A 19,905-nucleotide genomic window follows, 5' to 3' on the forward strand; every position below is an offset into this window, starting at 1 on the left:
ACAATTAACCCAAAACTTAAGGAAAGACAGATTCCTCCAAGGGAATATGAGATGCAAATCCTTGCTTACTTGGAACAGATGTCAGATGCTGCACAAGCCAGTGAGAATAATTCACATAAAATTGTTTGTAAACTCCTAAAGGCATGAGTATCTACACACTGAGAGTTACAGATAAGAGAAAGTCACTCAGTCGTGTCTGACTCTTGGTGACCCAATGGACTACCAGGCTCCTCCATCCATGGGATTTTCCAGGAAAGAACACTGGAGTGGGTTGCCATTTCCTTCTCCATACAGATAAGGGAAATTCACTTTTTTTCCATGGACCTCACCAGGGTCTCCTGAAAGATTGGAATCAAGGATATAGGCCACAGACATCTTTCCTCATGGTACAAGACTGAGATCTGAGATAGGCAAGAAGTCCTAACCAGATCTTCTCCACTATCTCCCACACAGAAAAGGAGGGAGGGTGGGAGTGTGGGAAGGGGAAGGGAAGAAAGCTCCGTTGTCTTCAGGACATAGGTGAAGACACACAGCAGCTGGAGGAAGGAGAAAAGTGAAGAAGCGACACTAAAACAGCCTGTCCTTAATTTTTAGAGGTTCCATTCTGCCGAGAACAAAGTCGAACACTTAGAAGGCCTAAACCCCAAAACTGAAAGACTAGGCACCTGCCTAAGAATGAGACTGAGTCAGAATAAAAATAATGCTCCTACTCAGTCTCCCAACCAGATGAGCCAGCATGGAGTAGTAGGAACTTTCCACTGCTGCACAAGAGGCAACAGTGTGGTCATAAATCTTAAAGCACCTCACAAAGGAAATACCAAAGCCTGTGAGTGAAGCAGACATTAAGAAAAAGTCTCTATTCACACTCAACAAAGTAATGCTAGAGGAATTGGAAGACTGTTAAACAACAACAAAACATGAATTCAGTTAACACCTAACTGACACACTCAGTGTTTCACAAAAGTCTATTTCAAGACCAAAAACTTGAAAGAAAAAAAAAAACACTGTTTACTTCAGTGTCTCTTGTACACAACATAATTGCATTTTAACCAGGAGTTATTAAACACACACAAAAGAGTCATGAAAGTAAAGCATCCAGGAAACTAAGATAGTCTGCACTTGCCATAAGATTTCCTTTGCCCTAGAGACAGTGACTCTAACCAATTAAAACAGACAAACAAACCAAACACACACACACACTAAACAAACATAGCTTGAAAGACAGAGAGACAGAACAAAGTCGATTTCCAAAGAAAGGGAAAAGATTTATGTCTTAGAACCATTAAAAACCCTTTTTCCCTGCTTTTTACATATGAGGTCCCATATTTACATTTTGTTCATTTCAGTTCAGTTCAGTCGCTCAATTGTGTCTGACTATTTGCGACCCCATGGACTGCAGCACGCCAGGCCTCCCTGTCTATCATCAACTCCTGGAGTTTACCCAATTGAGTCGGTGATGTCATCCAACCATCTCATCTTCTGTCGTCCCCTTCTCCTCCTGCCTTCAATCTTTCCCAGCACCAGGGTCTTTTCAAATGAGTCAACTCTTCACATCAGGTGGCCAAAGTATTGGAGTTTCCACTCCAACATCAGTCCTTCCAATGAACACTCAGGACTGATTTCCTTTAGGATGGACTGGTTGGATCTCCTTGCAGTCCAAAGGACTCTCAAGAATACTGGACCCCAAAATTGTGTAGCCACCAGTGCTTACACCCTTCACTGTGGACTGGGGAAAACCATGGAGGGGGCAGTTTGAGTTTGGATAGGTAGAAGAGAAACAAGAGTTAATTAACTGAGGAACGGAGTCTGGGACCAACAGGTGAGGAGCTGGGCAAGGTCACCAGGGGACATAACAGGTGGAGGAGGAGGGGAGGAAGCTCAAAAGAGGAAGAGGAGGGAGACAGAGGCTAAAAGTGGAGGAGGAGGGAGAGGGAGCTGAACAGGAAGAGTGGGAAGAGGACTGGAAAGAGAAGTGGAGCAGAGCTCCTGATTCTTCAGCTCAACTTCTATAGCAAAGTTGATCCTAGTCAGGGGGCAGGAAGCAGCTGGTAATTGAGTCGTGGCCCCACCATGGATCTGTGGTTTCCCCGGCCACTCCACTCCTGAGTATAAACTCAGCTATGATGGATGAAAGACAGATCTGAAGGAGGAGAAAGGACAGGGGCTTCTCAGGAGCTGCCTAAGGAATTCTGAGAACTAGAGAAGCTGAAGAAAAGCAGAACCAGAGGTCAACTTCAAGGGCTAAAGTGGGGCCAGAGGGAAGGTGACCATGACCTGGGGGGGGGCGGGGAGGGGGGAAATTGGGAGAAAATAGGTGGTCATATAAGTCACTGATAACTATGTGCTCCCTGGACCAAGAAACTCCAGAAGAGAAAACCAGAATAGGTGAGATAAACCCTAATTAGAATTCAAGTTGACAGGATACAAGGGAGTCAAGTATTCTTCCCTGGGTGACCAGACCTCCCCGGGTTCCTCCCTCTTGATTCACTAGTGCTTAGGCCATCAGAATTCTTCTGTTCTTTCTAACATCTCTTATTTAGTGCTTCTCCAAACAACAAATACCATCACAACTCTTGAATTCCTTCACCTCAGGACCCAGATGTGAACTTCTCTCCCCACACTGTCTCACAGGCTCATCTTACATCCTTCTCCCTGCCCAAAGAAACCCCAACTTCCCTTCTAGAGAAATCCACTGCCTCTTATACCAATTTATCTTTTACTGACCTCATTTTCCCTCCCACTCTGCATCAAGTTTTCCCTTGCCTTTTCTTGCTTCAATCATTTGATCTGTGTGCTTCTCACCCACCCCACCTCTCACCACAGAAAATATTTTCCCAAAAGGAGCTTTGGACTGAGAGTCAAGATGAACTCCTGAGCAGATACCTGCTGGACACGATGTATTGGAGAAATTATATCAGCATTCTGAGTTCAGTTTTCTTATCTGTAAAAATGACTGAGTGGGAAAAACTGAGCGTTTTCTAATATGAAATTTGGCTCCAGGATTTTTGGTCCTTACTGGACTCCTGCTCTTTCCCACCTGTGTGTTCTCCTCTTTGCCACTCTACTCTCTCCTTCTTTCTCACTCTTCTGTGTTTTCCTAGTCATTCCTCTAAACCTTTATCTCAGCCCCCAGTCCTCTTCTCCATCTTCTTATTGTCCCTACCCATTCAACCCAATTACAGTATTCCTTTCTAACTCACTTTCAAATCTAAAGCATTGTTTTATCACGATTGTTAGATTTCTATGTATAAGAACATGAAACAGAGTTATGAATTCTTTTTTCTTTTTGTTAGAAATATTGTTCAACAAATGCCGGTACTATGTTCTTAATTTTTATTTATTTATTTTTTCGACTGCACTAAATCAAAGTTGCTTTGCATGGGCTTTCGCTAGTTGCAGCGGGTGGGGGCTACTCATTGTGGTGGGTTTTCTTCTCGTGGAGTATGCACTCTAGGTGTGACGGCTTCAGAAGTTGCAATGCACAGACTCAGTAGCTGGGGCACATGGTCTTAGTTGCTCCATGGCATGTGAAATCTTCCAGGACCAGAGATTGAATGCATGTCCCCTACACTGGAAAGCAAATTCTTATACATTGTGTCACCAGGGAAGTCTATAGTTATGGATTCTATTTCTGGCAAGATGGCACATTGTGTAACTTGGATAGACTAAGAAATTCAAGATTAAAAAAAAGTCTTTTCATTCTTTTTTTTGAATACATAGCTGCCCTCTTGATGAAATAAGGGAATCAAACATAGAAAAAGACAGACACCCAGAAATACAAACAGGAAATGATGCTCGGGCATACAAGACATCCTGGGTATTCCCTAGGGGGTTGGCTATTGCAGTTACTTGGATCAGGAAGCAAGGCCTTGGGACTTCCCTGGCAGTCCAGTGGTTAAGACTCTGTGATCCCATGCATGGGGAATGAGTTTGATCCCTGTTTGGGGAACTAAGATCTCACATGCTGCTGCTGCTAAGTCACTTCAGTCATGTCCAACTCTGTGCAACCCCATTGACGGCAGCCCACCAGGCTCCCCCGTCCCTGGGATTCCTCAGGCAAGAACACTGGAGTGGGTTGCCATTTCTGCACAGATAGCCAAAAAATAAAAAAGGAGACAAGGCCTTGAGACTTTGTCTCAAATAAACTGAAATTTGAAACTAAGTTTCCTGCTATACACTGGTCTCAGCGACAAAATGGACTAACAAATATCTACCTAATTGTCAGGGAAGGAAGTGTGCTTAGCTAGGTATTCACTAAACATTGGCTGGTTTGCTTGCCTCTCATTCTGAGAATTACTAATCACAAATCTGAGACTGGAGCTCAAAAATATTCTCCTTGTGTGATCTTAGAATACACAAACCAAAAAATTAAAAGGTGATTCCAAGTTTGTGATATCTCTGTGACACTTGGTGAATGAAAATTCTAGAGGGCCCACCTGCTTGTGGGATCTTAGGTCCCAGGTCCAGGACTGAACCTGGGCCGTGGGCAATGAGAGCACATGTTCTAACCACCACACTACCAGGGAATTCCCAACACTAGGTAAAATTTAAAGCAAAGTTTATTTTGAGGACGCTCAACACAGTCTGTAAAAAATTCCTACTCATAAAGCCTTTCCAAATATGAGTGCATAATCCAAAATTACAGGATATGGAGAGAAATAATTCAGCATAAAAGAAAGTAGACAGACAAACAAATAAAGACTAGATCCCTCAAGAAATCACACACTGATGAAATTGTATTTTTAAAGCTTAAAGATGTGAAAAGAAACAACACCAGAAGAGAAAGTGACATCAAAAAACACCAGGAAGATTAAGCTTCTAGACATGAATACTCTAAATACTGTAATTTAAAACTTGATTCATGCATTAAGCAAAAAGCAGAGAAAGCAATTTTTGAATATTTCTAAATTAAGAGAGCTGAAGGATTTTTTATAGCACAAGACAGAGCTGAATAGCTGTTGAGTACAAACAAAAAACTTAAGAGATATGAACACTAACATGAAATCCAATATAAGTCTAATAGGAAATTCATTAAGAGAGAATACAAATAATGAGCAGAGCAAATATTTGATGAAACTGTGGCTGATAATTTTAAAGAATCAATTAAAAGCATAAATCTTTAGATTCAGGAAAGACAAAAGCTCCAAAGCAAATTAATAAGTTTGAAAAACAATGTTTATTTTTCATAGTGAAGAGCAACACAGAATTGTAGGCAGGTTAGAATATAAATCAATTTAAACCAAAGCTCTTTCCTTTAGATTTCCATATGTCTTAATTCAATCAGTATTTAATAAATACCAAGGGACATGCTGAACACTAAGATGAGAAATGGGAGAATACAGAAGCTCTAGAGAAAGAAACAGGTAAACCAACCATAAATGTAGAGAGTATTTCCCTTGTGAGAGAAAGTACAGGGATACAGTGAGCCTCATTAGGTCCTCATTAAGTCATTTTATCTATAGTTGTGCTGCTTACATGGTCTTGTTCATTCAGAGCCCCAAATACTGGCTACCATAACCAAGCAGGAGCAGTGAGATTGTACATCCATGAGAATGTTTCAAGTGGTTTTCAATTTGGAAACTGATGGAGATATCAAGATATTTGAGATTGAACCTACATAATGAGCACCATGTATAACACCTGGCATGTTAGATATCAACTTCTAACTTCTCTGCAGGAAACTGATGAGAATCTTGGACAGTCAGAGAACATTTTCTTGGCCATAGTGCTTTCTGGATTTTATTTGTTTCAGCAATCACTAGGTAATATGGATGATAATTAACACATTTATTAGCTGCCTATTCTTATACCAATTGCATTTGATACCCCTTTTTTCCCATTGTATTTTTGAGGACATTTATAATTAGATAGGGGACCTACCTGGTGGCTCAGATAGTAAAGAATTTGCCTGCAATGGAAGACAGCCATGTTCACTCTCTCGGTTGGGAAGACCCCTTGGAGAATGGAATGGCACCCAACTCTAGTATTCTTACCTGGGGAATTCCATAGACTGAAGAGCATGGTGGGCTACTGTCCATGGGGTCCCAAAGAGTCAGACACGACTGAGTGACTAACTCTTTCATGATCAGATGGATAGTAGGCAAAGATGATTTTTGCTCTGTGCCTACTCAGAATTGGCCTTAAGAGCATCCTCTATAAAAACTGTTTTAAGACAATGTTGATTTTAATATGTTATGAAAATTCTATATTTTTAACTATTATTCTACAAAGCTTATGTGCTTGTTTACTTGTCTACTTTGCCTCATGACTAATCATCTAGAAGAAAAGTTTGCCAACACTGCATGTATTAGTTTGCTAGTGTTGCCATAACAGTTACCACAGACTGAGTGACTCAAACAACAAAAATTTCTTTCTCACTGATCTAGAGTCCAGAAGTCCAAGGTCAAGTTGTCAGAAGGTTTGGTTTCTCTTGAGGTCTCTCTCTTCAGCTTATAGATGGCCATCTTCTCACATCAGTGTCTTCACACCATCTTTTTTTCTGTGCATGCACATCCCTTTTGATTGTGTATGTGCAAATGTCCTCTTCTTGTAAGGATACCATTCAGATTAGATTAGGGACCTCCGTAATAGCCTCATCTTCATTTAGTTACCTTCTTAAAAGGCCCTCTCTCCAAGTACAGCTGCATTATGAGACACTAGGCATTAGGGCTTCAATATATGAATTTTAGGAAGACACAATTCAGCCCATAACACCGGATACATTCACTTTCAAAATCTTCTTCACTTTACTTCTTACTGACTTTCAAATGTGTTTTTTTAACAGAAGTGTCTTATAGATATCCAGACTTCAGAGACTGTTGGTATGGCTTAAGAAAGAAACCTGTAACTTCCAAGATGTCTGTAACTCTGTATTATTTCTTATTAATAATTGTTACTCCAGTATTTACATTGAAATAGACATCTCTGCTTTCTAAAATGTAGAAATAAGTCTGAATTTTCTTTATTTCTTTTTCTGACTTTTCTTCATGAAATAAAGGAAAACAATACATTTTCTTTTTGAAATGTAGAAAGTAGAAAGAGTCACTCTATTGGTTATCAAGATTTATAATAAACCTCGAGTAATTAAAATTACTACATTGCAGGGACATAAGGATAGATTTATAGAAGAAAGGATCAGAATAAGGGGCCCAAAGACAGACCTATGTATATACAGACAGGTTCCAAGGGGTTGCAAAGAGTCAGACATGACTTCAAACAGAACAATATATACATAGGGACACATATTACACCATAATTAATACTTCATATCAATGTTATTAATCAATAACTAACACTGAAAATGCAGTTCTACCTCCATTTCACACCACACACAAAAATCAAGTCTAAGTATATTGTATTGTGTGCTCAGTCTTGCCCAACTCTCTGTGGCCCTATGGAATGTAGCCCACCAAGCTCCTCTGCCCATGCAATTTTCCAGGCAAGAATATTGGAGTGGGTGCCATTTCCTACTCCAGGGGATCTTCTCTATCCAAAGATCAAACCCACATCTCTTGGGTCTCCTGCATTGGCAGGTGGATTCTTCACCTCTAGCACTACCACTAGCTTTGACTAGTCTGTCTAGTCAAAGCTATGGTTTTTCCAGTAGTCATGGATGACTGTGAGAGTTGGACCATAAAGAAAGCTGACCACTGAAGAATTGATGCTTTTGACCTGTGGTGTTGGAGAAGACCCTTAAGAGTCTCTTGAACTGCAAGGAGATCAAACCAGTCAATTGTAAAGGACATAAGCACTGAATATTCATTGGAAGGACTAATGCTGAAGCTGAATTCCAATACTTTGGCCATCTGATGTGCAGAACTGACTCATTGGAAAAGACCCAGATGCTGGAAAAGATTGAAGGCAGGAAGAGAAGGGGATGACAGAGGATGGGATGGTTGGATGGCATCACCAATTTGATGGACCTGAGTTTGAGCAAGCTACAGGATTTCGTGATGGACAGAAAAACATGGTCTGCTGCAGTCCATGGGGTAACAAAGAATCAGACATGACTGAGCAACTGAACTGAACTGAGCACCACCTGAGAAGTCCCAGGTATAGTGTAGATATAAATACTAAAGGTAAAGTAATTAAGTTTCTTAAAGATAAAATAGTAAAGTGCTTTGCAAGGTGGGATTCCCAGATGAGCAGAATCAGCATCACCTGGAAGTCATGAGAAATTAAGTTATTAAACCTTTTCCCTGACCTAAAGAATTAAAAACTCTGGAGGTTTGTCTCAACAATATGTACTTTAAAAAGGCTTCCTGATGATTCTGATGTCCACACAAGTTTGAGAACCAGAGACTGAGACTATTTCATCATGACCACCAGGTTTGGGTAAATAATTTACAAGAGTAGAATAAAATAATCATAAATAAAGATATCAATGTATTGCAATCCATTAATAAGGAATACTTTTCATCAAAATGCAACTTGAAGACAGTGAAGAGTATCCAGAGACTGGTAGATATACTCACAATGCATATCAAACAAAAGACTAGTATAAAAACTTATAAAGAACTTCAATTCAGTAAGTTAAATACTGAATTGTTTTTCAATATGGTGGGAAAAAATGGTGGTGTGGTCTCCTCCTCACCACACACACACACACAAACACACACACACACACACACAAATAGCTAAAGCCTTAAACTGGTACTCCACAAAAGACTGTATCCAAATGGTTAAGGGGAATGTAGAAAGATGTTAAATACCATTAGTCAACAGGGAGAAATGAAACAAAATAACAATTGGAGGCACTACACATCCATCAGAAGGTCAAAATTAAAAATGTTAATATATCAGTATGATTGAGGATGCTAATAGGATAGAAGATAGATTGGTATAAACACTATGAAAATCTGTTTGTCAGTATTTATTAAATATGAAAAGTGTATATAACCTGTGAACCAGCAATTTCATTTATATGTATATAAATATAAGAGAAATGAGTGTTTATGTTCACAAAAGATGTGCAAAAAAGTGTTCAAAGCAGCATTATTCAATATAGCTAAAATCTAGACATAATTCAAATGTTTATCTATAGTACAACAGGTAGATTGTGGTATATTCACACAATGAAATACTACATAGCAATGAAAAACCATAAATTACTGCTACATGTAACAACATGAATAAATCTCATAAAAATAATGTTGGGGAGGCGATCCTAAGATGGCAGAGGAATAGGTCAGGGAGACCACTTTCTCCCCCTCAAATTCATCAAAAGAACATTTGAACTCTGAGTAAATTCCACAAAACAATTTCTGAATGCCAGCAGAGGACATCAGGCACCCAGAAAAGCAGCCATTGTCTTCAAACGGAGGTAGAAAAAAATATAAAAGACAAAAAGAGAGACAAAAGAGGTAGGGAGTCTGCAAAAGGAGAGAAGTTTCCAAACACCAGGAAACACTCTCACGGCCTGGTCTGTCTGTGGTGAGCCTTGGAACCACAGAGGGCAGCATAACTGGGAGGAAAAATAAATAAATAATTAAAACCCACAGATTACATGCCCAACAGTAACTCCCCCAGTGGAGAAGCAGAGCAGACGCCTACATCCGCCACTAGCAAGCCAGGGCTGCGCAGGGAGGTGCAGGCTGCATTACTTAGAGTAAGGATCGGGCCTAAATGCCCTGAGGGCAATCTGAGGGAACTAACTTGGGATAGCAAACCAGACTGTGCGATAGCTACCACGTGGAAAGCCCTAACCCGAGACACCACCAGGCCCGCTCACAGAACAAAGGACTGAGCAGAGCTAGCCAGCTGCAGACCATCCGCCTCCAGTGACAGGCAGCCATAGCCAGAAGGGAGTAATCGCAGCCCCAGAGAGGCATTATCTACCAAACTGCAAGCAGGCTTTGTTGCTAACTAAGACTTCTTGAGATTCTAGATGGTCAACATCCGCCTGAGAAGGTGTGCCAGTTGTACACCCAGAAAACCGAGCTGCAGGGACAGGGGAGGTGATAAGTCACAGCGACCATGCTCACCAAACACCTGGTCACCTGAGCTGCTCGGACCTGGGAAGGGCACAAACCACAGGCCCAACTGAGTCTGCCCCTCTGAGGACTACCCGAGTACCTGAACCTGAGCAGCTTAGACCTGGGAAGTGCATACAACACAGGGCTGGCTTCAGAGAGTTCCCAGCAAAGCAACCTAGAGCCTAAGCAGTGTAGACAGGGAACGCACACACGCCGTGAGCGGGGGCAAACCCAGTGTGGCCGAGACACTGTGAGCACACACCAGTGTTATTTGTTTGCAGCGTCCCTCCCTCCCCACAGCACGACTGAACAAGTGAGCCTAAAAAAGTGTCCACCACCACCCACTTGTGTCAGGGCAGAAATTAGACACTGAAGAGACCAGCAAACAGAAGAAGCTAAACCAGAGGGAACCTCATTGGAAGTGACAGGTGCAATAGATTAAAACCCTGTAGTTAGTACCAACTACATAGGAAGGGGCCTATGGATCTTGAGAAATATAAGCCGGATCAAGGAAGTATCCAAAAATGAACTGACCCCAAAATACTCACAACAACACCAGAGAAAGTCTTAGATATATTTCTACTATCATTCTTTATTTGTTTTAATTTTTTTTTAATTTTTTAAGTCCTCTATTACTACTTTAATTTTCATTTTTATAACCTACTATTACTTCGCAAAAAGAGAGAGAGACCTTATTTTTTAAAGCAAACTTCATATATATATATATATATATATATATATATATATAATCATTTTTGTGACTTTTTTTTTTTTCTTTCTTTTTTTGAAAGAAAAAAAAATCCAACCTCTACTCTAGATTTTTAATCTTTGCTCTTTGGTATTTGTTATCAATTTTGTGCCTTTAAGAACGCAATCTTCAGTACCCATTTTTACTTGGGAGCAAGATTACTGGCTTGACTGTTCTCTTCCCGCTTTGAACTCTCCTTTTTCTCCACCAGCTCGCCTCTATCTCCTCCCTCCCCCTTCTCTTCTCTACCCAACTCTGTGAATCTCTTTGTGTGTTCCAAACGGTGAAGAACACTTAGGGAACTGATTATTGGCTAAATCTCTCTCTCCTTTTGATTCTCCCCTTTATCCTCCTGGCCACCTCTGTCTCCTTCCTCACTCTTTTTTTCTCTGTGTAACTCCGTAAACATCTCTGAGCGGTCCAGACTGTGGAATGCACATAAGGAAGTGATTACTGGCTAGCTTTCTCTATCTCCTTTTGATTCCACCTCATCTCATCCTGGTCACCTCTATCTCCCTCCTCCCTCTTCTCTTCTCCATGTAATTCTGTGAACCTCTCTGGGTGTCCCTCACTGTGGAGAGACTTTTCACCTTTACCCAGATGTTTTATCAACAGTGCTGTATAGATGGAGAAGTCTTGAGGCTACTGTAAAAGTAAGACTGAAAACCAGAGGCAGGAGGCTTAAGTCCAAATCCTGAGAACACCAGAGAACTCCTGACTCCAGAGAACATTAATCGGCAGGAGCTCATCAAACGCCTCCATACCTACACTGAAACCAAGCACCACCCAAGGGCCAACAAGTTCCAAAGCAAGACATACCACGCAAATTCTCCAGCAACACAGGAACACAGCCCTGAGCGTCAATATACAGGCTGCTCAAAGTCACTCCAAACCCACTGACATCTCAAAATTCATTACTGGACACTACATTGCACTCCAGAGAAAAGAAATCCAGCTCCACCCACCAGAACACCGACACAAGCTTCCCTAACCAGAAAACTTTGACAAGCCACTACACCATCTACAGTGATTTTGGAGCCAAAAAAAATAAAGTCTGACACTGTTTCCCCATCTATTTCCCATGAAGTGATGGGACCAAATGCCATGATCTTCGTTTTCTGAATGTTGAGCTTTAAGCCAACTTTTTCACTCTCCTCTTTCACTTTCATCAAGAAGATTTTAGTTCCTCTTCACTTTCTGCCATAAGGGTGGTGTCATCTGCATATCTGAGGTTATTGATATTTCTCCTGGCAATCTTGATTCCAGCTTGTGCTTCTTCCAGCCCAGCGTTTCTCATGATGTACTCTGCATAGAAGTTAAATAAGCAGGGTGACAATATACAGCCTTGATGTACTCCTTTTCCTATTTGGAACCAATCTGTTGTTCCATGTCCAGGTCTAACTGTTGCTTCCTGACCTGCATATAGGTTTCTCAAGAGGCAGGTCAGGTGGTCTGAGATTCCCATCTCTTTCAGAATTTTCCACAGTTTATTGTGATCCACACAGTCAAAGGCTTTGGCATAGTCAATAAAGCAGAAATAGATGTTTTTCTGGAACTCTCTTGCTTTTTCCATGATCCAGTAGATGTTGGCAATTTTATCTCTGTTTCCTCTGCCTTTTCTAAAACCAGCTTGAACATCTAGAAGTTCACGGTTCACGTACTGCTGAAGCCTGGCTTGGAGAACTTTGAGCATTACTTTACTAGCATGTGAGATGAGTCCAACTGTGTTGTAGTTTGAGGATTCTTTGGCATTGCCTTTCTTTGGGATTGGAATGAAAACTGACCTTTTCCAGTCGTGTGGCCACTGCTGAGTTTTCCAAATTTGCTGGCATATTGAGTGCAGCACTTTCACAGCATCATATACCAGGATTTGAAATAGCTCGACTAGAATTCCATCACTTCCACTAGCTTTCTTCTTTGTGATGCTTTCTATGGCCCACTTGACTTCACATTCCAGGATGTCTGGCTCTAGGTCAGTGATCACACCGTCGTGATTATCTTGGTCTTGAAGATCTTTTTTGTACAATTCTGTGTATTCCTGCTACCTCTTCTTAATATCTTCTGCTTCTGTTAGGTCCATACCATTTCTGTCCTTTATTGAGCCCATCTTTGCAGGAAATGTTCCCTTGGTATCTCTAATTTTCTTGAAGAAATCTCTAGTCTTTCCCATTCTGTTGTTTTCCTCTATTTCTTTGCATTGATCGCTGAGGAAGGCTTTCTTATCTCTCCTTGTTATTTTTTGGAACTCTGCATTCAGCCCAAGACACATATTAATCAAATTAACAAAGATCAAATATAAAGAACAAATATTAAAAACACCAAGGGAAAAACAACAAATAACACACAAAGGGATTCCCCTAAGGATAACAGCTGATCTTTCAATAGAAACTCTTCAGGCCAGGAGGGAATGGCAGGACATACTTAAAGTGATGAAAGATAATAACCTACAGCCCAGATTACTGTACCCAGCAACGATCTCATTCACATATGAAGGAGAAATCAAAAGCTTTACAGACAAGCAAAAGCTGACAGAATTCAGCACCACCAAACCAGCTCTCCAACAAGTGCTAAAGGATCTTCTCTAGAAAGGAAACACAAAAAGGGTGTATAAACTCAAACCCAAAACAATAAATGGCAATGCCATCATACTTATCAATAATCACCTTAAAAGTAAATGGGTTGAATGCCCCAACCAAAAGACAAAGACCGACTGAATGGATACAGAAACAAGACCCCTATATATGTTGGCTACAAGACACCCACCTCAAAACAAGGGACACATACAGACTGAAAGTGAAGGGCTGGAAAAAGATATTCCACACAAATAGAGACCAAAAGAAAGCAGGAGTAGCAATACTCATATCAGATAAAATAGAGTTTAAAACAGTATAATATATAGCAATGAAAAATAATCTTACTGCTGAATGTCACATCATGAATAAACCTCACAAAAAAGTTGTTGAATGATAGAAGACAGGCACAAATAGGTCTTACTGTATGATTCTAGTAGCATGAAGTTCAAAAGAAGAATCAAAATTAAACTCTGGACATAGAGGTTAGAATATTTGTTGTTTTGAAAAGATGTTGACTGCAAGTGGAGCCCTAAGGGGCTGAAAATATTCTTTGAGTGCAAGTGGAGCTATGAGGGGCTAAAAATATTCTTTATCAGGGCTAGGGGTTGTGTTTAAGTTCCTTCCAGAAAGCAGATCTAAAATAGGAAAGGTGAGAAAGTCAAAGGACACTGCAATGACAAAGGAAGCTTTATAGGTAAGACTTTACTTAGGGACATGATACCAGGTATTAGGAGTGGGAGACTTGGCAAGTACAACAGGAGAGAAAGTCCAAACAGTGGTGTATTATCAGAGTGGTCACCAGTCCAGAAAACTAGAATCTGATCCCACTGGAAGCCTCTGAGGAATTCCAGACTGTGGCTCAGTGCTGTAAGCCTGAGGGCTAGGAGGGTAGCACATATCCATGACCTGACTCATGTCCCCGAAGAGCCATGTTCCCTTGTGCACCAAGGAGTGTTCATTCCCCCACACTTGCAGTTTTGAGCATCCAAACATGATAAGCAGCTGCTCACAGATGTCCCAACCACATCATAAGAAAAGCCTTAGTGTGAAAATGCAGAAGATAGACAGTGCAGATGACGTTAGGTTCTCTAACCAATTTTCATCTTAGCAATGGCTGGGGAAAAAATACTGGGCTGAGAAGATGTGAAGCATAAGAAGGGTCTGACACGATCTGATTTTTCTGAGCAAACAAAAAATATATTCACAAGGTCAATCAATTTTTTTCATAGGAAAACTTACAATACACCAGTCTGGTCAGTAACTGTTTATCTCCCAGTGACATCTAGTGGTGAAATATGAACATTCACAAGATTCAGTTTACAGCTTTTAATGGTGTCTAAAAGGAAATTCCTCAGTAAATTCTATGTAGCCTAGTTTCACTCCATTCTGAATCAAAAGCTCAGTACCTGATGTAGACAGACACATTCAGTGACAGCTATTCATCTGTTGGGACACCACTTCAAGAAGAGCAGGCAAACTCACTTTGGTACCGTGTAATTAACTATCAGTTCATTAATGTGGGGAGCTTTGTAGTAAGACTTTTCTGTAAGTGGAGACTTTTATCTGACTTTGGGCTAATTCCCCTGTATTTTTCCCATGGTTACAATCAGCCTTAAATGTGATCTCTACATTGCATTTGTGATCTAAAAAATCCTAATTTCTCCAGCTTTGGGGAGTCACTCTAGTTAAATCTTCAAATTAAAATATCTATGAGAAAGTATACCAAGTAAATTCCTTTAAGCCCATTTAATTCCATTATTCGCCAGACCAGGCTCGATGCATGATACTGGGTGCTTGGGGCTGGTGCACTGGGACGACCCAGAGGGATGGTATGGGGAGGGAGGAGGGAGGAGGGTTCAGGATGGGGAACACATGTATACCTGTGGTGGATTCATTTTGATATATGGCAAAACCAATAAAATATTGTAAAGTTAAAAATAAAATAAATAAAAAGCAGAGATATTGCTTTGCCAACAACAAAAAAAATTAAAGCACAGTCCACAAATAAAATAAAATAAAATCGCAGTTAAATAAATTAGTTTCCCAATTTTATTTATATATTTATTTGAATCATATTCATTGGGATCAATTTTTCATATAAAAAATATTATACATGGTAAAAACTAATTGTAAAGTCAAATGTTAAATATTGCCTGTAAAAGTATTGCTTTTATCAGGTTTTCTCTTCTTGTAGCCATTATTTCTACCAAAATGCTTTAATGACCTAAGAGAAGGGATTGTTACTAGAGCCTGGGAAGAGAAAAAGTCATACAAAGTTGGCCAATTTGAGATGAACAATGATCTTTATTTGAGGGACAGAACCAAGCTAGGGCCACAAGTCAAATATATTTATAATACTAGTTTTAAGCTGCTCTGATAATTCGAATATCTGCATTTCTATGAATATGTTTCCTTGGTTTGTTTTTATGTGTTCCATTTTTATCACATATCTCACAATGCTTCGTGATATACTAGACATTGTTTATAGATAGCAGTGGAGATATAATTACACAGCTCTTTGCTTTATATTTATTTCCAAGAATGTGAACTCTCTTTCCAACATGCGACTATTAAAGAGGCAATTATTCATATAATCACTATGTGAATCATATTCATATATCACTATGTAGCAAGTTAATTTTAGCCTAAAGAAGCAATTTTTAATATTGACTTCATCTCTGGTTAGCCTTCCTCCCAGTGCCAGAGCTGTTTCTGTCCAAGTCTAATCTCTTTGATCTTATCAATACACCAATACTGAGCTCACATGCCACAACTACTGAAGCCCTCATGCTCTGGAGTCCTGGGGCCTGCTGGAAGTCAGATTCCAGTTTCATCATTTTGAATCCATGGTAGAGAGCCCTTTTCTCTAGGCACCTACTATATCCTCTAGTCTCGGGCATTCTCTAGACTAGGTCCACAATCACTGTCCTTTACCAAGCAAGACAGGAAGGGTAAGCCAGAGAGAACTGTTAGTCCAAGTAAAGTATCACAACACTTGAGAATCTTCAAGACTGCAGTCTCTCCAACATGTTCCCACTATTGTTAATCTTTCGTCTGTCTCTTGGCAGGCTTTCTTCTCCAATGCTGCCTGCAGAAACTGCCATTTCTTGATAGTTATGTATAAAGAGCTCTTCTCTCTAAAAATCAGTCCATCTGGGGTTTCGTACAGCCACCTCTCTTCAATAGTTTCATAAATAAGTACAAGTTTTATCATATCTAATTTTTTGGTGTTACCATGTGAACAAAGATTTTCTACATCCTCTCATATCCTAGTCAGAAAATTGTTTATTGTATTTAAATTGTAGCCAAATAGTGAAGGAAATTATGGTTTCTTTATCTATAACTTATCTGGTTCTTTCTATACTTATCTCCTCCTAGGTAAAAAGAAAAGAAAGAAGAAAAGAATGTAGTTCTGTTAAAACTTAGTGTGGGATGAAAAATTCCATTTTTCTGTCATGAGCCTAAGAGAGCCTATGATAAAAATATAAACCAGATGGGATATATCCTCTGGGTCTATGACTCACAAAAGTTAAAATATGTCTAACTTCTCTCCTTCAAATGGAAACAAACAAAATGTGTAGAAAATGAAAAAATAAGCAAAAGACCACCAAAATTTTTAAAACAAATATTAACAGGGCTGAATGGAAAATAGCAATACAATAGCAGTATGGAAAACTAGATACTGCTACTGCTGCTGCTGCTAAGTCACTTCAGTTGTGTCCAACTCTGTGTGACCCCATAGATGGCACCTCACCAGGCTCCTCTGTCCATGGGATTTTTCAGGCAAGAGTACTGGAGTGGGTTGCCATTGCCTTCTCCAAGATACTAGGAAGAAGCAAATACATTTCTAGAAACATCCAACCTACCAAGACTGAATCATAAAAAATAGAAAATCTGAACAGACCAATAACAACTGAATCAGTAATCAAGAACCTCCACCAATAAAAAAAAAAAAAAAAAAAAAAAACCTCTGATAAATTCTACCAAAAATGTATAAAAGAATTAACGCTAATTTTCTCCAACTCTTCTCAAGAATTGAAGAGGGAACACTTCCAAGCTCATTTTATGAAGCCAACATTACTCTGACACCAAAGGCAGACAAGGACACTACAAGAAAAGAAAACCACAGGCCAATATCTCTTATGAACATGGATACAAAATTCCTCAACAAAATAAGAACAAACAAAATTCAATAGTGTGTTAATACTACACAGGGCTTCTCTGGTGACTCAATGGTAAAGAATCTGCCTGCCAGTGCAGGAGACATGGGCTTGATCCCTGGTCCCGGAAGATCCCACATGTAGGCCCATGTACCACAACTACTGAGCCTGTGTTCTAAGACCAGCGAGCTGCAACCACTGAGCTCACGTGCTGCAACTACTGAAGCCCTCACCCTTGTGGAGCCCATGCCCCACAAGAAGAGAAGTCATTGCAATAAAAGCCTGGGGCACCAAAACGAAGAGTGACCCCCACTAGCCACTACTAGAGAAAAGCCCAAGCAGCAACAAAGACCCAACACAGCCAAAAATAAATAAATAAAATTATTTTTTAAAAAAGAATATTACACCATGATCAAGTGGGATTTACTTCTGGAACGCAAAGATGGTTCAACATACACAAATCAATAAATGTGATACACAACATTAACAAAATAAAAATTGAAAATTGTATGATGATCTTTATAGATTCAGAAAAGGCCTTTGACAAAATTCAACAACCTTTCACGACAAGGAAAAAATTCTCAATAAATTAGATACAGATGGAATATACCTCAACATAGTAAAGGCAGTGTATTACAAATCAACAGCTAAAGTCATGCTCAATGTTGAAACCCTGAAAGTTTTTCCTCTGTGATTAGGTACAAGACAAAGATACCCACTATTGCCAATTTAAGTCAACATAGTACCTGAAGTTTTCTGGCCAGAGCACTTAGATAAGGAAAAACTTAAAGGCATCTAAGTTAGAAAAGAAATAAAACTGTATCTATTTGCAGATGACAATCTTATATATAGAAAACCCTAAAAACTCAACCAAAAAACTGGAACTAATAAACAAATTTAGTAAAATTGAAAGGTACAAAAATCAATATACAAAATATCAGTTGCATTTCCAAATATTAACAATGAACTCTTAGGAAAATAAATTAAGAAAACAATCCCATTTACAATAAAATTAAAAAGAATAAAACACTTGGGAATAAATTAACCAAGCAGGTAAAAAATCAGTATATTCAGATCCATGAGACACTTGAGCCATGAACTGACACTGTGGCTAAGTGGCCAGAACCCACAACTCCTCTCCTGGGGCAGAGCACACATTCAGCGCAGGGCATCCCTGACTCATCAGGGACATGAGGATCCAGAATTGGGGGCTCTCTAGTGGACAAAGTATTTTGAAACCCTGGAGAAGAAGAAAAATTCTCAAAAGCAGATGAAGGAATCTTTTGTCAGTGACCACAATGGAACAAGCATGCTGGAAATCATTGAGGGCTTGGGCTTGCCTACACTCCTTATCCTGTGCAGAGGGCTCGGGATCATTTTCTCACAGCACTTATCTTTTTCCTCACACACTTGGAGAACTTGATTCTTCATTGACTTTGCTTTCTTGATAGTTCCCCTGGTAGCAACTTTGACCATTTTCTCTACATTTGTTCTCCTTGAGCATCTTGTAATTATCTTTGGGGTTAAAAATAGTGTTCAAACAGGGTCATATGAACTTAAAAAAAAGAAATCACTTATCAAAGACTGGATAAAAGTAACATATAATCTGCTGACATCTATTGGCCTCTTCATATCACTTTACATAGTTCAGGTAAATGTAGAAGTAGCATCCTAAAGAAGGAACAGCTTAGCCTTTTATATTTGGGTAATTGCTTCTTACCTGATCCTCCTTAGTAGTTTAACACCGGGTGATAAAACTTTGAGTTTTGCCAAATTTCTAATTAAGGGTACAGTATTACCATGTTCTTGAAAATTTATTCCATCACATGCTGCAAATAAAAAGCATTCAGAATATTTACTCTCTGAAGCTGAAAGAAAACCCACTCTTTGTTTAATTACACCAATGAACAGAAACAAATTAATTTTTTCTTGCTGTCAAATGTAACAATGACAAAATCAACCTGTTAGTACATACGTTACACAGAAGTACATTGTGGGCTTTATTTGTGCTCAACCTCTGTATGTGTATCAACTGCTTAATTATATATGTACTGCGCTTGCAAGACAAGACTATAAAATCTTGGTGATCAACAGGGGTCAGATATGTTTTGAGCAATATTATTTTAATGAGGAAGAGAAAACATAAAATGTGAAGAAAATAGGACTTTCGGCAACCCAACATTAACTATAAATTATTATAAAATTGTTTCATTACTACTCTATCAGTACTGATTCTTAATATTTTAAAATGTATTTCAACACTATGTAAAACAAACCAACACAGAACAAAGCCTTGTGACTTGTTAGAATATATAAATTCCAATATATTAAAGAAACTGTTGTCGGGGAGGGAGGAGGGAGGAGGGTTCAGGATGGGGAACATGTGTATACCTGTGGCGGATTCATGTTGATATATGCCAAAACCAATCAATATTGTAAAGTTAAAAAAT

General features: G+C 39.4%; 1 pseudogene; it reads left to right on the forward strand.

The window, feature by feature from the left end:
- Nucleotides 1-2,339: 2,339 nt before the first annotated feature.
- LOC113882827 lies at nucleotides 2,340-19,542 on the forward strand (annotated as a pseudogene).
- The last annotated feature ends 363 nt before the right edge of the window (nucleotides 19,543-19,905 follow it).

This window comes from Bos indicus x Bos taurus, chromosome 3, assembly GCF_003369695.1.
Source record: "Bos indicus x Bos taurus breed Angus x Brahman F1 hybrid chromosome 3, Bos_hybrid_MaternalHap_v2.0, whole genome shotgun sequence".
NCBI lineage: Eukaryota > Metazoa > Chordata > Mammalia > Artiodactyla > Bovidae > Bos > Bos indicus x Bos taurus.